The sequence below is a fragment of the Pinus tabuliformis genome, chromosome 2_2 (genome assembly GCF_031772625.1).
Source record: "Pinus tabuliformis cultivar Carrire ecotype Pingquan chromosome 2_2, CPIR1, whole genome shotgun sequence".
Taxonomy (NCBI): Eukaryota; Viridiplantae; Streptophyta; class Pinopsida; order Pinales; family Pinaceae; genus Pinus; species Pinus tabuliformis.
Window position 1 is genome coordinate 526,405,474 of NC_142300.1, and position 13,435 is coordinate 526,418,908.

Here is a 13,435-nt window from a genome sequence, read left to right on the forward strand (position 1 = left end):
GAACAGCAAGAAAATCTCATTCATAAACTCCATATTTCACCAATTAGTTTGAGGGTAAACCATCAACGAAAGGTTATGAAAACATTCATTTATGTAATGAGTGACTATCTAGTAAGCAAAGGCATGAAATAACTTAAATTCAAAAGTTTGAAAACTAAAGAACAACATAAGGAATCATGCTACCTAATACAATTTCAAAACTACAACTAAGAAGCTCAAGCATAAAAGAACTTAAAGAATTATTGTGATACTGGAATGCACTTATCAAGGTTAGTAAAAACAAGTGACAAAAGCTACAATATATACAATGTTAGAACGATTATGGGCATAAATGAAAACACAAGAAATATACAGTTGAACGAAAGAAAAACAACAAATGTAAATACACAGAAACAAAAAGGAACCTAAACCATGCAAGGGCCCTCTGCACGGCCTTGGACTAGCAACGCAAATTTACTTCACACGCTCAGGTAGCCATATAAGAAAACAGAGTTTTTATATATAAAAATATAGGACTATATGTCTCTTGATTACAAACAGAAATCACACTACTTCAACAGTAAAAACATTAACTAGTTATGTGTTCGAAATGCTGGAATTTATAAGAGAAATTCATAACTATTTCTAAGAGGAAAATCTTCTACGGTAGACATGTGAACAGGTCATGCATCCAGGAATTTAGTCTTTGGTTGGCATAAATAGTAAATCTCTGAATATGGATGTTGGATATGGTTATGCAGGTGGCAAAACGAATCCTTAGCTTCAGGAACATGCCTCAGATTCATTTACATGCCAAAATAGAGTTCTAGCTACTGTAGGACTTTTCCATTGACTCCCTTGTGACCGAGGTCTTTCTCCTCGAATTTGATCAAACGAATAGGACTCTATCCATGTACTGACATTTCCTTAGCTACCCATGTGGCTCGTTCCTCTTCTCGACACCTGTAACCTACAAAAGTATGGAGATGGCTGCGGAATTGCCAGTTAGCTGCAGAAAGTGGCTACATTCCGTAGCTGAAGAACAAAACCCTATCCAAATAACACACATAATAATATAATTTGAAAATCACTAAAATATACTCCTGAAATCAACATGCAATGACTTTTGATGGTTTAGGATGCATTGGCATGGGAAAACAGAGGAAGAAGGGTAAAGATATTGCTTGAAAAAGAGGTAGTTTTGGGGCTCAACAACACTCGCGTGGCTCTCTGCTCGTCGAACTTCATATCCTTGCGCACGACAGTCCTCTAACTGGCAGGCAGAAACACACGATAGTTGTGGGGTGTATTTGTGTACCCCACAAGTATCCCCAACTCAGCTGTTGGATCTAGCTTCTTCCGAGCATATTTGGTCACATGACAGTAAACTGATGATCCAAAGATGCGGAAGTGACTCACATCTGGTCGCTTCCCTAAAAAAGCCTCCATAGGTGTCTTCATCCCCAAGATATGATAAGTACTTATGTTCTGAAGGTACACTGCTATGTTGCATGCCTCAGCCCACAGATGAAGTGGTAGGCCTTGGTCATGCAACATCGCTCGAGTTGCTCCCATAATAGATTTGTTCTTCCTTTTGGCTACCCCATTATGTTGTGGGCTATGAGGTGTCGTCAATTCCCGTTTAATTCCTTCTATGGCACAGAAGTCTTTAAACTGCTGGGAAACATAGTCTCCACCATTTTCGCTATGCAAGGCTTTTACTTTATTTCCAGATTCTTTCTCTGCCAAGGCTCTAAACTCACAAAACATCAAGAAGGTCTGATCCTTCTTTTGCATAAAGTAGATCCAACATCTACGAGAAAAATCATCAATAAAAATAACATAGTACCTTTGCTTAGTGGTGGAGGCTGTAGAGAATGGTCCACATACATCTGAGTGAACTCGCTCCAGGATTGCTCCAACTCTACTATCCTGATCCTGAAAGGAAGCTTTTGCATACTTACCCAGGGTGCATCCTTTGCATGTATCTGTTTGCTCTAGTTTTCCCTTGGGTAAGTCGGTAGAAATTTGTTGCATGATCTTCAAGGCCCCGTGATGCAAGTGGCCCAGTATTCTATGCCACAGCTCGCCAACATCTTGGCTTTGCACCACCTCTGCTTTGGAACTCAGTGCAACATAGTCATCTACCTCCAGCTTGTAGAGATTCTTTACTCGAATCCCAATTCGCTTGGTCTGTCCGGTGCCGATATGCCTCAGGAAAACTTTTCCTTTACTAAAGACTACATCATAGCCTTTATCTTCTAGCATAGCAACAGACACAAGATTCTTTTTCAGACCTGGGACATACTTAACAGCAGATAGGGTGAGAGGAGCGCCATGCTCCCTCTGAAACACAACTGTACCTTCACCTGAGACACATTACTTTGCATCATCGCCCATCTCAATCCGCATCTAGAGATCCTTCTCCTCCAAGGTATTGAAAAGATTCTTGTCACCTGACATGTGGAAAGAGGCTCCACTGTCCAGGTACCAAACACATCCCACCATGGATGAAACCATGCATGCGATAAGAGAGAAATCTAGCTCAAACTATGAAGCTAGTGCATCACCATCAGATCCCTTTGAGGAACCCTTCTTGGATTTCTTCTATGGACAATTCATAGCATAATGGCCCACTTCATGAAAGTGAAAGCATCGCACCTTCGACTTGTCAACCTTCTTCCCACCATGAGAAGATTTGGATTGGGACGCCTTCCCTTTCCCTTTCTTAGCTTTACTCACTAAAGCTAGATTTTCTTCATCATCTTGTTTTGATGAAGATCCATCCCTGGTGCTTCGCCTTATCTCCTCCTGCATTAGGTCTAACCAAAGTTGTTCCTCATCTGGCAGTTTCTCTCTTCCATTAACCAAGTCCTGGTAGCTATGCCAGCTCCTAGGAAGACCGAGGAGTGCTAGACTCACCATGTCGTCATCAGCTATCACGATCCTTATGCTTGCAAGCTCATCCCTATAGGTGGTGAGCTTGTTCAGGAACGTAGAGATTGTGTCGCCCTTTTCGCACTTGATCTTTCGAAGTTTTTCCTTCAGCGCTAGCTTCCTCTAATCGTTGCTATTCTGATAAAGATCTTTTAATGTTTTCCACATCGAAAACGGAGTCTCCTTCCCATGGAGGCTCGAGACAATGTGATCTCTAACCCCCTCCAGGAGGATTCTCCTTGCTCTAGCCACACACTTTTTCCATTCCGCCAGTTGAGTAGCATCAGTCGGATTTTGGACTTCTTGATCAATGAAGTCCTTGAGACCATTATCTTCCAATACTACCTCCATGTGATCCTTCCAGGCTATATAATTCGAATTGCCATCAAGGGCATATTCGAGTCTTAAACCACTAAACGCCATAGGTGAAATAGATGTGATAAGAACTCAATTCAATATTCAAAAACCAAACTTCGTACTTCTTCTGCTTATATAATGTTCTTCCTTAATCACCTTTGCTTTGATACCATGTAGAAATTTCACTGAAGATCTCCTTATATATGCAATGTCCTAAAGCATAATACTAGATCTACTTCTACCATAAACTTTGCGAAAGCTTCAATAGATATGAGCATCATAAAGCATGAACAGATATAACTAAGAATGAGAAGTAATCAACCATAACACAGAAGATATATCACTGGGGAAAGCACCAGCCTAAAACCCCAACTCTGTATTATCATAAAAGTGGAAATTTTGTTCAAGTTGCAAAAAGAATAAGCTCTCAAGCTATCCTACTCTCTCTGCAATCAAACAATGTAGCTCACAGACTCAATAGACATAGAATATATCTTCCTCAAGCCCTCCAAGCCTCCTCTTACCTTGCGCAGTTTTGATTGGGGTCCAATGATATCACATGTGTGAATTGGCCTCTTCACACTCACTATAACCTCAGGTCCAACTGTGCAATCCTCAAGGAATAATATTCCTTCTGCATGCAAGTAATATTCACCAAGGAATATCCTAGCAACTGATAGTACATTGTCCCTCCATCTGATCTCAACTGGGTCTATGACTGAACTGACATGCATGAGTTATCCATGAGTGAATACTCAGTTATCTGAAATACAGTAGTTACATGCATGCAAGCATTAACTAACTGAACTCTCATTAATTTAAAAAACTGTTAAATCAATCTAAATGGACTCGAATCAGTTAAACTAAGTCAACTAATTACAACTCAATATTACAACTCATCCTTATCTCTTTAACTGAAGGTTAAATTCCTCAATTAATGGAGAAACTATTGCATGTCCCCACATAGACTTCAAGTTTGATTTTCCTTAACTAATTAACTCAAGATGAATTAATTAATTAATTTTCAAACTATTGTTGATATCAAATTCAAATTTTACTTCCTATGTTTAGTCCAGGGACTGACTAAAATAAGAAGGGATCCCGAAATGCTATTTTTAGAAAAGCTATTTTTAGCACTTTCACTTTTCACCCATTGTTGCTAAGATCACCAATGGCTGAACTATTATTTATAGTCGGGCTATTTATAACAGTGATATTTTTAGAATTTTCTATTTTTAGCATTTCTTGTTGCACTTTTCAACAAAGGGATCACATGCATCCATACCTCTAGGTGGGAGGTGGGGCGATGTGAAGTGATAGTCTTAAGAAGGCTAAAATAGGGTCAAGATCTTTGCGGTACCTATCCTCTTTGATTAGACCTTGCTATGGGAGCCCCGATGAGGAGTAGCACGATTGGTTGAGTCGGTAGAGACAGATGCGGATGGAGCGGCAGAGAGAGCTACAGTGCATGAATCCCAAGACAGCGCAGAGCTAGCAGGCTACAACAATGCGAGAGGCACAGGAGTGTTGCACCAGTGCAGGATGGCACAGAGAGGTGTGCAATGGTGCGAGATGCATGGAGTGTTGCAGCAGCGCAGAGGTTAGAGAGGGAGCACTTGTCAGCTGCAGAGAGAGCTTCAGCATCAGAGGGTGTTTCTAGCCCAACAGGGAGGTCAGTTGGGAGATAAGTTACTTACTTCTCAGTAACTGAGTTGCAGTGCAGCAGTGGGCAATACGATGCAACATGATGAGAGGAGGTGCAATGTGGATGCAGTGCTCGGAGATAGGGCCAGCAACAGCATGGATGCAGCAGGAGGAATCAGTGTGATTGATGCAGTCAAAGATCAAAGTGACAGAGGCTATAGTAGTTAGATATTGAAGGGCACAGAGGTGCAGAGTTTTCGGTCAACAGAGGAAATAGCAATTGGAGACTTTGATGACAGAGGCATCATTCTGATTCAAGTTGGATATTTTTTTGTTTCTAGAGTTGTTGGAGAAACAACACTAGGGAGAAGTGTTGCATGCAGAACATTCCAAAGGTTTAGGATCGGGTTCGAGTTGAATGCCTTTCTTGTTGAGAGGGAGTGTTGGAAATAACAACAAGAAATGCTAAAAATAACATTGCTATAAATAGAATTTCAGGTACCATTGTTGGACATAGCAACAAGGAATGAAAAAATGGAAATGCTAAAAATAGCATTGCTATAAATAGTATTTCGGCATAGATTCCAATTTTAGTTAGTCCCTCAACTAAAATTGAGAAGTAAAATTCGAATTTGATCTTAGCAATTGTTTGTAAAATAAGTAAGTAATTCATCTTGAGTTAATTAGTTGTAGAAAATCAAAGATGAAGTCTATGTGAAGACATGCAACAGTTTCTCCATTGATTGAGGACGTTATCCCTTAATTAAGGAGATAAGAATGAGTTGTGTTTGAGTTGTAATTAGTTAGCTCAGTTAACTGAGTTAAGTCCAGTTAGATTAGTTCAAATAGTTTGTTGAACTAATTGTGAGTTCAGTTAGTTAATGCATGCATGCATGTAACTACTGCACTTCAGATAACTGAATATTCTCTCATAAATAACTCATGCATGTCAGTTCAGTCAAAGACCCAGTTGAGATTAGAGGAAGGGACAATGTACTATCAGTTGGAGGATTTTTCCTATATAGGAAACTCATCCATGCAGAAGAAATTATCTCCTTCAGGACTGCGCAATTACTATTGGTTTAATGTGTTTTGTGAGAGGTAAATTCACACAGGTGGCAGCATTGGACCCCAGGAGAAACTGTGCAAGGAAATAGGAGGCTTGGAGGGCAAAGGAGAAGATTTGTGGGAAGCCTTTGACTATCTATGAGTAGCAGCAGGGTTGTACTGAGAGCAAGAGAGCTTGTGAGCTAATGCTTTGTGTAATCTGGACATATTTCCATTTGTATGATAATACAGAGATCGGGGTTTTTAGTTGAGGTTTTCCCCAGAGTATTCTTCCGTGTTCATGTGTATGATTTCTTCTTCTCTGTTATATGTGTTCTATTTGATCTTGCTCATATTCGATTAAGCTTCCGCAAGTTTGTTGTAGAAGTGGATCTGATATTGTGCTTTAGTATATTGCATAATTTGTTGTTCTACATTGGGAAATTCTACATTCACCCATGGTATTCATCCACCCATGGAATTTACCCATGGTATTGTAAGTGGAATCCACCCATGGTATTCATTAACCCATGTATTTATCCACCCATGGAATTAACCAATGGTATTGTAAGTAGCATCGATCCATGGTATTGTAAGTGACATCAACCCATGGTATTTTTGGAATATATTATATTCCTTGGAAGGTAATAATGGCTTTGTATTATGTCGAAACTTGTCCACAATCTTATGTAAAAGAGTAATACAGTATATCCCATATTTATTATGTCATAGTATACTCTTGTATCCATTTATTATATAAAGAGGTGTTATTTTGGATAATTATATTATCCCACATTTAATATGTGAGAGTAATTCCTCCACATCTCTGGGTATATAATAGGGTCAAGGAAGCCTCTTAAGACAAAATACCATTTTGTGATACCATCACATCTTATCATGTGCTCACAACATATTTCCATTTGTATCAGGTTATTTGTAGTTGCTCTCGTTTTAATATTGTAGGAGATTTCTGGAGATAATAGAAGACAACCTTCCCGTGGACGTAGCCCAATTGGGTGAACCACGTATATATGTTGTATTCTTTTTCCCTGTTCTCTTTTTTTCTTATTTATATGTTGATATATTTTTGGTTTCTTATATAGATAACTAGTTTAGGAGATCTAATATTCTAACATGGTATCAGAGCCATGGCTACTATGATCACGCATCTTCTTTGAATTTAACCATCAATGTGTATCTTCATTTTTTTTATTACCTGGGCACTCATTATTTTTGTAGACTTTCTTTCCATATGGTCGCCATTAGGCTTCTCTTCAAATCTAGGCATGATTCTACATATTTAAGTTTTTTTTCTCATAACCCTGACATTGTTATGTAGTTTTTTGCAAAAAAAAAAAAATTCAAGGGGCTCTTGATTATTTTTCAATAAGATCTATATGGTTTTTGGATTCTCCTCAAAGAGATCTATCTTCCGGTTGTAAGATTTATGATTTTCGTCCAGTTTTTTGGTCCTTTTTTGGCAAGGCGGAAGATTGGCAGACCGAGGGTTCAAATTAGAATTTCAGCCGCATAAGTGGATGCAGAGTGGCTACGCCATTTCCGAAAATTGGTTATAATGAGCATTTGGAGCATTATTGAGTGTTTTTTGTTTTGACACCTGACATGTTTTGTCAGAGTTGTTACCTTTTGTGCAGAATTTCCCAGAACATAGTAGATATTTGGGTTCCTCTTGCTGAGCTACCCAATTTCAGGTTTCTGGGGACGGTAGAACGAATTGCAAAAAATTACAGTTTTCTATTCACTTTTTCTCTTGTCATTTCTTGTATTTGGGTTTATATTTCTTGTTAAAATTTATGTCATTATGACTTCAGAAGTAGCTTATGTTCCTGAACTTGTCGGTTCTAACTATCTTACATGGAAAATGAAAATGATTGATGTTCTCAAGAGTAAGAATCTATGGAGGTTGGTTAATGGTGAACACAATAAACCTACATATGCTCAATCCTTGATTCAATGGGAAGAAAAATGTGATCAAGCAAGAGGGCTCATTAGTCAAACGGTTTTAGATAGTCTTCAGGTGAGTATTGAGGCAGAAGGAAACTCGGTTGAGATATGGATAATTCTTGCTTCTTTAATTGATAAATCTGATGATGTTTTTGCTTATTACCTTGAAAAGAAGATTCATGAGCTAGATCCTAATAATTTTGATAGAGTAGAATTAATCTTGCAGAATTGAAAACCTTAAATGAAAAGTTAAATAATTGTGGTAAAGATCACAAGAAGACAGACATTGCTCTTATCATTCTTGTAGAACAAAAATGGCCATCTTGTTTTGACATGTTCATCCAAACTAGCAATAGGGCCCTTGAATTGTCTCAAAGTACCATGAAACATACTATTGAAGATTTCTGTAAAGGGTTGATAAATGAGCAAGAAATGTTGATTGCTTCAAGACAAGTCTCACCTAATAAAGCTCTTATGGCACATAATAAGAATCCTAAGAAAAGTTTTAATAATGCTAAAGGTTCTTATTCACACACTTCTAATCATACTAATAATAATGGTCATGCTTCTCATGCACATCATGAAACTAGTAAGAGGAAGAAAGTGTATGATCCTTGTAAGCATTGTGGTAAAACTAACCATCCTGAAAAGAATTGCTTTAAAGCGAAACGTTTAATGGCTAAAGCTAACAAGAAAAATTCTAATGAATCTCAAGTAGCTTTATGTGCATCTATTGTTTCATCTAGCAATTCTTCTTCTAATGTGGAATGGATAATGGATTATGGTGCTTCTAAACATATGACTGGTAATGCTTCTTTATTTACATCTTATGACACTAATAAGCACTCATCTCAAAAAGTTTCTATTGGTGATGGTAAACAACTTTCTGTAATTGGTTCTGGTAATATTAATGTTTCTAATGGTCAATTGGAAGATGTTTTTCATGTTCAAAACATGCCCATCAACTTACTTTATATTTATCACACATGTCAAAAAGGTTTTAAATTTGAAGCTTGGCCTGATAAATATGTTCTTAAAGATATCAACTGAAATTACAAAGTAGTCTCTTCTAGTCCTGTTGATCATACAACTGGTTTATATAAATTTGTTGGTTTTAATTCAACTAAGAGACAACCCTTTTATTCCTATGTTGCTCATGTTGATGAACTAAGTCAATTATGGCATGAAATATTGGGTCACTTGAATTATGGTAAAATGCAAATGCTAACTAAAATGGTTCATGGTTTGCCTAATATTTCTTCTACTACTAGTGTTTGTGAAGGATGTGTTCTTGGTAAACATCATAGAGAAATGTTTGATAAAGGTAAAGCATGGCATGCTAAAGCACCTTTGCAATTAATTCATAGTGATATATGTGGTCCTCTTGAAGTTCCTTCAATATCTCATGCAGTTTATTTTCTTACCTTTATTGATGACTTTAGTAGAAAATCTTGGGTTTATTTTTTGAAAAATAAAAGTGAAACATTTGTAAAATTTCAAGAATTTAAATCCATGGTTGAAAATGCATCTAGTAAGAGTATTAAAACCTTGTGATCTGATAATGGGGGGTAATTTTTTAAGCAAGAATTTGATGCATATTTATCTAAACATGGTATTCAACATCAAAAGACTGGTCCTTACACACCTCAACAAAATGGTGTTGCTGAAAGGAAAAACAAAGCTTTAGTTGAAATGGATAGATGTATGCTTTATTCTAAAGGATTGCATAAGAAATTTTGGGCTGAAGCCATTTGTTGTGCTAATTATATTTTAAATAGAGTTCCTACTAAAGTTGTTAAGCATGTTATCCCTGAGGAAAAATGGAATGGACATAAACCGGATATTATTAATTTTAAGGTGTTTGGTTGTGAATGTTGGGCTCATATTCCTGATGAAAAATGAAAAAGTTAGAACCCAAATCTCACAAATGTATCTTCATTGGTTATGATGATAATTCCAAGGCTTATAGGTTGTTTGATCCTTCTAATCAATGTGTCATAATCAGAAGGGATGTTAAATTTCATAAGTCTCTTCCCCACCTAAGTTTGTAGAATCTCATGTTAGCCTGAATTTACCAATACCACCTGTTACTCCTATTCTTCTTATTCCTTCTTCCTATTTTGTGCCTCTTATTGATCTTGATTCCTTCTACTCTTCCTGTTTGGGCTCGGAAAACTCTTGAATCTGCAGGTAGTGAGGTTGGAAATCCTTCCGACACTCATCGAACTAGATCTAACTTTGCTCTTATGACCAAAGTTTTGGCCACAGATGATCCTACTACTTATGCTCAAGCTAAGGGTAAGCCTCATTGGGAACAAGCTATGTCTGTTGAATATGAATCTCTTTTGAGAAACAAGACTTGGTCTCTTGTTCCTCTTCCTCTAGGAAAGAATTTAGTTGGCTATAAATGGGTTTATAAAACTATGTTCACTGCAGAAGGATAGATCGAAAATAATAAAGCTAGATTAGTTGCAAAAGGTTTAAATCAACTTGAAGGTATTGATTATAATGAAACTTTTGCTCCTGTTGCTAAAATGAACACAATAATAACCATTTTATCACTTGTTGCATCTTATAAGTGGGAAATTCATCAAATGGATGTTAAAAGTGTTGGTGATCTTACCGAAGGAATTTATATGCAGCATCCTCCTGGTTTTATTTCTGCTGAATCCTCAAGTTTAGTATGCAAATTACACAAGTCTTTATGTGGTCTCAAACAAGAATCTAGGGATTGGTATGATAAAATTGATGCATATTTCTTGAATAATGGTTTTAACCGTTGAATATCTGATCCAAATCTATGTGTTAGGAACTTTGGTGATAATGTCCTCTTTATTGTTTTATATGTGGATGATCTAATTATCATTGGCGCTTGTATTAATTCAAGATATGAAAATTGCACTTCAAAAGCAGTTTGAGATGAAAAATCTCGATACATTGCACTATTTCTTGGGTCTTCAGATCTAGCATATGGTCGATGGTATTTTTCTCTCTCAGCATAAGTATGCATCAGATTTATTGGCTCGTTTCCATATGAGTGATTATAAACCTGCTCCTACGCCATTTTAATCTGGTGTAAAGTTAACTATTGAGTGTACCACTCCACTGGTGAATGCTACTCTTTATCGTCAACTCATTGGCAGTTTGATATATTTAACTCACAACATACCATATCTCTCTTTTGCGTTCAGTATGTTTTCTTGATTCATGCAGCAACCTCGTGAAAGTCATTGGTAGGCAGCCAAGAGAATTCTGCGATATTTACAGGGGGCATTGCATTATGGTGTATTTTATTCAAGTAATGCTACAGTTTTACTCTCTGGTTATATAAATTCTGATTGGGCAGGTGATAGTTCTGATCAACGGTCAACTGTTGGTTACATATTTCAACTTGGTTCAAGTCTGATCTCTTGGTCCAGCAAGAATGTGAAGACTCTTTCTTTATCTTCATGTGAAGCAGAGTATAAAGCAACCAAAGAAGTAGCTAAAGAAGTCGTTTGGTTATGGAATGTTCTTACCGAGCTTGGTTTGGTTCTGAAATCGTCCACTGTGTTGAAATGTGACAAACAAGGTGCAATTCAACTTGCTTATAATCTGGTATATCACTCCAATATGAAGCATATCGACCTTGATGCTCATTATATTCAAGGTCTTGTCACCGATGGTATTCTTTCTCTGGAGTATTGTCCTACCGAGCAACATGCAACCGATATCTTCACCAAATCCTTGACAGAAGCGAAGTATGTGCATCTTCATTCTTTGCTTGGGATGAGGGAAGTTGTCATCAGGGGGGAGAAATAATGATTCCTTCCTTCCTTAGTGTTAGGATGGGCCCTTCTCCTAACCATTATTAAGGGGGAGTGTTGGAATATATTATATTCCTTGGAAGGTAATAATGGCTTTATATTATGTCGGAAGTTGTCCACAATCTTATCTAAAAAAAGTAATACATTGTATCCCATATTTATTATGGCACAATATACTCTTATATCCATTTATTATATAAAGAGGTGTTATTTTGGATAGTTATATTATCCCACATTTAATATGTGATAGTAATTCCTACACATCTCTGGGTATATAATAGGGTCAAGGGAGCCTCTTAAGACAAAATACCATTTTGTGATACCATCACATCTTATCCTGTGCTCACAACATATTACCATTTGTATCAGGTTATTCGTAGTTGCTCTCTTTGTAAGATTGTAGGAGATTTCTGGAGATAATAAAAGAAAACCTTCCCATGGACGTAGCCCAATTGGGTGAACCATGTATATCTGTTGTATTCCTTTTCCTTGTTCTCTTTTTATTCTTATTTATATGTTGATATATTGTTGGTTTCTAAGATAGATAGCTAGTTTAGTGGATCTAATATTCTAATAGTTATTCATTCACCCATGGAATTTACCCGTGCTATTGTAATCAAAAAATGCTCTAAGTAACAGGTTGCATTTTGTAAAAGGACAAATTGCCCACCACAATGTAGTCTTTATAGTTATTATCTGTTTTAATAAAAAAGTTTCATTGTGGCTTTGTCATTGTGTGTTATTCACATTTCAATTTTTTAGATCTTGGGGGTCTCCCCTCCCAAGATTCATTTCATTCTTTTAGATCTTGGGGGTCTCCCCCAAAGATTCGGATCAATGGTGTCAGAGCCAGGTTATGATTCCATGGGAATAAGGGTTTGATGCATATTTCAGTTTCAAATTTTTACAGAAATATTAAACAAACTTTAGGCAGATGCTACGACCTCCACAGAGCACTTTATTGGGCCAAGCGGAAAGAATTTTTCTTTTTCATTCTTTTGTAGGAAAAAATTTTTGGGCGACAAGTTTGCAGACCAGATATGAAACTTTTGGTGCAAAATTTACAAAAAAAATAATAGATCTGGATTCTTTGTGAAAAAAATACCCAAATTAAAAAAACAAATCGGCCGAATCGAACTCTAGGTGAGTGAGATATCACTGATTTAAAATCAGCTATGTTGTAGAATTTTTTCTGACGGCAACTCTCTTATCATTTTTTTTGCAATTTTTGTACAGAATTTCAGAAAAAATAAAATAAAATAATAAAAAATAAAAAATAAAATAAAATAAAATAAAAAATAAAAATAAAAAATAAAAAATAAAAATAAAATAAAATAATAAATAAATAAAATAAAATAAAATAAAAATGATTGTAGATATGAGATCCTCTTGAAAAATCACCCAATTTCAAAAAAAAATGGTCGAAAGGGAGTTTGGATGAGAGAGCTATCGCTGATTTAAAATTAGCTATTTTTTTCAAAACTTTTGTGATGACGGAACAGTTGCAGCGCAAATCTAAGTTTCCAAAGTGTCCAAATAGGGATTTCAAATACATGGGAAGATGCAGAATGGTCATTATGTTTCCAAAAACATGTTATAATAAAGATTCTGAGTTATATTGACCAAGTTATGTCCATTTTAAATCTGGAGCAACATTCGGAGCGAGTTCCCTTTGGAGACGTGTCCTCCCACCCCGCTTT